General features: G+C 40.9%; 1 protein-coding gene across 1 annotated transcript in view; it reads left to right on the top strand.

The window, feature by feature from the left end:
* Window positions 1–4,602, top strand: part of ADGRL3 (adhesion G protein-coupled receptor L3) — a 372,824-nt gene that overhangs the window by 280,064 nt on the left and 88,158 nt on the right. The window lies entirely within an intron of this gene.

Genomic DNA, 4,602 nt, shown 5'->3' with positions numbered 1-4,602 from the left:
TAGTTTCTGTAAGTGGTAAGGAAAAAATCATGCAGGAAGGGCAATAGAGAGAACCAGAGGGAGAGGATGGTGTTTAGATGGAAGGACAGAAAATCCCTGTGAGGTGGTGACGTGTGAGTTATTAACTAAAGGCTGGAAGGAAGGGAGGGAGGGAGGGAGGAAAGAGGGAAAGAAGGGGGGAGGGAGGGAGGAAGGAAGGCAGGAAGGCATGCAGGTTTCTTTTGGAAGAATATTCCAGGCCAAGGGAGCATCAGCTGCAAAGACGCTGGGGCTGGACTGTTCCTGACATGTCTAAAGGGCAGAGCAGGCCAACCGCAGAGGAAGGAACTCAGGGAGCAGAATGGGCTGTGCAGATTTGAGCTCTCTGTGGACCTTGGTAAAGACCTGGGTTTTTATTTTCATTGAATTGAGTCATTGGAGCTTTGTTTAGAGGAGTGAGGTTGTCGAACATATTTAATAAGAATCTTTCTGTTCTGCTGAATAAGAGGGAAGGCGGATTAAGGCCAAAGTTGGGAGATGAATTAGGAACCTATTTTAACAAATTCTGGAGGCTCCCACCACGTTGGTGCAGTTGTTGGGGTGCTGAGAAGCTGCCGGATTTAGAAGGTGGTAGGACCTGTAAGATTTTCTTTTTTTTTTTTTTTAGATTAAATCATAGCAGTGTACATTAATACTATCATGGGGTACAATGTACTGTTTCTGTATACAATTTGAAATACATTCATCCAACTGGTTAACGTAGCCTTCATGTCTTTTTCTGAGTTACTGTGTTAAGACATTTATATTCTACATTTAGAGAGATTCACATGTACCCTTATAGGATGAACCACAGGTGTGATCCCACCAATCACCATCCCTCCACCTGCCCTCCTCCCTCTCCCCTCTCCCCATATTCCTGGGCTAAAATTGCTGCATCAACTGTAGCGTGTGAAAGAAATACAGGCGGTCCCCAAGTTACAAACACACAACTTGTGTATAACTCACACTTACAAACATATCACAGTGAATCCCTGAGTTACAAACATCCAACTGGCACTGGGCTCACACTTGGGGACATGGGCTACTACAGGAAACAGGTAAATACACCTGGTCCAACCTACATACAAATGGAACTTAAGAACAAACCTACAGAACAGACCTTGTTTGTAACCCGGGGACTGCATGTAGAGGAGTCTGTGTGTCCTGAGTTTGGGGCCAGGACATTTCAGAGTATGGAGTCGCTATTCACCAAACTGGGAAAAGAACAGACTGGAGGCACGGGAAGGGTGGAGGGAAATCAGGAGCTCAGTCTGGGACGTGTGATATTTGGTACCCGGTCAAACACCTGTGTGGTGATTCAGTGGCTGCTGGAGCTGTGTGGACATAGGAGGGCTCAGCTCTAAGGCACTTGGTCTAGGAGGAATAGCGATATAATCCTTCAAAACCAAACACTCTTCAAGCATTTTTATACATCAAGCACAGTAGCAGGTGCTAAAATGGAATATTAATAAGATACATAATTGCGTATAGTTTGTGTCACAGCTGATTGAGTCACTTACTGTTCACAAACACAGAACCTCAGAAGCAGGAATATTTGATCCATTCCCACATTGTTGTGACTAGTTTTGTTCAGTTGACCATCCTCTCAACTTGGGGTGAGTTTGGATTCTCCCGCACTGGCCTCCTGGAAGTTCTGTTATTACGACTGTCATAAATGGAGCTCTTTACACCTCGACTTCTTATTAGCACTGAATGTCCTTTGTTCTTCTTACTGATAAAACTCAAGTGTTGAGTTGCGTTCAAGGGTAGCTGCTCTCCAGCACACCACGCACACAGGGTGGCCGTAAAATTCCTGTGCGATTTAAAATCGCACACTCTTTTAGGAACATTACGGCCACCCCGTATAGGTGCTCGGTGTCGATGGTTTCCCAGCTAAACACTCACACTGAACGATGAGTTAGTCACTAGGCTTGGTTGTTCTGTGTTTGAGTGACTTTTGCGCCTGACAGTTTGAAATACGATATTCTTAATAACTCTGCACAGGATTTTTGAAGGGTTTACTGAGGCTTGGAGTAAAGTAAATACGTTTCTAGTAATGCAGTAGCAACCCCAGTTCTGGAGGTTTTTAGTTTCTTTTCTGTTTCTTTTTTTTTTTTTTTTTTTTGTTAGTGTTTTAGGGCGTTAGGATACATTCAAGAAGGTATTATACCTCTCATTCTCCCCATTCTGAAAGACTGCTGTGCGGAACATTGGAGCTCCAGACTTAATCACAGCATCTTTCCTTTGAGTTCAAGAAGAGAAAAAATAACCCTCTGTTCAGGGAACCAGGTAGCACTAACCACTTGTGGCTCTCAAGCTGTAAAAGTAATTTGAGCCATCGGAGACTCAGCGCTGCTTCAGTCGTATCCGCCAGAGAACAAAGCTGGCAAAGCAAAATTTCATGTGGTTTTCTTTCATGGTTTGAACTTCTTCTGAGATGTGTAATGAGAGTTATGCAGGAATATTTGAAAACTGTTTCATTGGCAGTGTTCTAGCAGAGGTGTTCATTAAATAACAACTGTGAAGTCCTCCCTGGCAGAGTGAGAAGCGTTTGATTCAGGTTACGGCATGGTGGCTCTCGTCTAAGAATTTCTGCGTTCAGAATAACCTTTGAAAGTATGAAGTTTGAAAAAAAAAAATTGAAATAGAAAGCCTGGATATTTATGTAGTTTTAAGTTGGTCTAATTTAAGGCAAATAAATGTTTTTTGTTTCATTCTGAAACAAAATGTGTACAATCTACAAATTAAGAAAAGGTCCCAGTTTGGAGCTTATCTCTTTGTTATCCACTTAAAATCTTTCCATAAATATGTTTATACTTGCATATACCCATCACGATCAATGCCTTTGATTTGTGTCTTTTAAAATTTAACATTACCAGACTGAGTAGATAGGGGTGTCCAACCTGTGGCCCGTGGGCCGCACTCTTCTCAGTTGAGAACAGTTTACTTTGTATAGTGTCAGATACCATGAAAATATGCACAGATCTTTTTTTTCTTTTAAAATTTCTCATTGCCTTTCATTAGTATTTTTGTATTTAATGTGTGTGGCCGTACACAACTCTTATTTTTCCAATTTGCAGCAGAGAAGAAAAAAGTTTGTACGCCCCTAGACTGTAGATCTTTTTGTTGTTTGCCTTTAAAAAAATCTAGTATTTGTTTTAATTAAATCATAGCTGTGTACATTAATGCAGTCATGGGGTACAATGTGCTGGTTTTATATACAATCTGAAATGCTTTCATCAAACTGGTCAACATAGCCTTCATGGCATTTTCTTAGTTATTGTGTTAAGACATTTATATTCTACACCTAGTAAATTTAACATGTACCCTTGTAAGATGCACCATAGATGTGGTCCCACCAATTATCCTCCCTCCACCCATCCTCCCCTCTCCCCTCTCCTCCCTCTTCACTTTCCCCATATTCTTGGGCTATAATTGGGTTATAGCTTTCCTATGAAAGCTATAAATTAGTTTCATGGTAGGGCTGAGTACACTGGATACTTTTTCTTCCATTCTTGAGATTCTTTGCTAAGAAGAATATAAAATCGAGGATTTTTGTGAACTATCTATGTTCGTAACTATAAATCTAGTGCACTGGTTTTCCACTATTGTTTAAGACGTCTTTCCATAAATTAACCTTTATTTATCCATTCCCTCATTGGTAGAAATTAGGTATTCAGGGATTTTCAGGAATCTTAGGAAGAAAAGAGGAGCTGACAGGCACTCAGTTTCTCCACTGTGCTCCAGTATCTCAGTACAGTGACGTTTGGGGCCATTATAAATTCTATACCTTCACGTCTTTTGGGGAGAAGCTAACTACTATAAGGTGAACATAGAGGTTTCACTCGTAGAACCAGAGTGGAAATGAAATCACCAATGACACCTCCATGCAAATATGGAGCTTGTTGTGTGGTTTTAACAGGCCTGAAATGTGCAGTTTTAGTGCAGAAGTTTTCACAAACTTCTCCTTCTTAGCTCGACTGCCTGCTTTCTGCTGCTCCTCGGTGCAGTAATTCAGAATATTTATTTTCTGTCTACGGATAATAAGCTGTATTCATGCGAAACCTGTTGGGGATCCAAACCTTCTGATCTTCTTAAGTCATTCAATATGAACATAAGTCCAGTGACTATCCTCATTCTTTCTGATCTTCCCACTGAATAAATGGAGCCCATATGTCGGCATTCATCAGAATTAACCGGAATCTTTGCAAAAATACATACTTAGAAGGCTCAACTTCGGAAATGCTGATGAAAGATTTATAAGACAAAGGACTTATATTTTTTATGAGATCCTTAGGTGAACTTAGATAGAATTTCTGTTTTGTGTATAGCTTGGTTTTTAAAAGGGGTTGCCCAAGAGTTAGCTCTCAAGTTATATGGATTAAAACAGAAAGTTTTACTTTGAAATCTTTGGGCAGAATCAGGTGGGTTTGCTTCAATGACCTGTATTCTGAAAATCCAGGGACCCAAGAAGGGGCCACACTGTCGTCCTCTCCGAATGTCAGACTGACTTCCACCGCAGAGAAGAGCTTTATGTAAGGAGTAGAAAATCCAAACGTCGGGTTATTTTATTCACTGTGAGTG

The sequence above is a fragment of the Otolemur garnettii genome, unplaced genomic scaffold (genome assembly GCF_000181295.1).
Source record: "Otolemur garnettii isolate 467f Iridium unplaced genomic scaffold, OtoGar3 scaffold00130, whole genome shotgun sequence".
Taxonomy (NCBI): Eukaryota; Metazoa; Chordata; class Mammalia; order Primates; family Galagidae; genus Otolemur; species Otolemur garnettii.
This window is presented reverse-complemented; position numbering and strand designations above follow the sequence as displayed.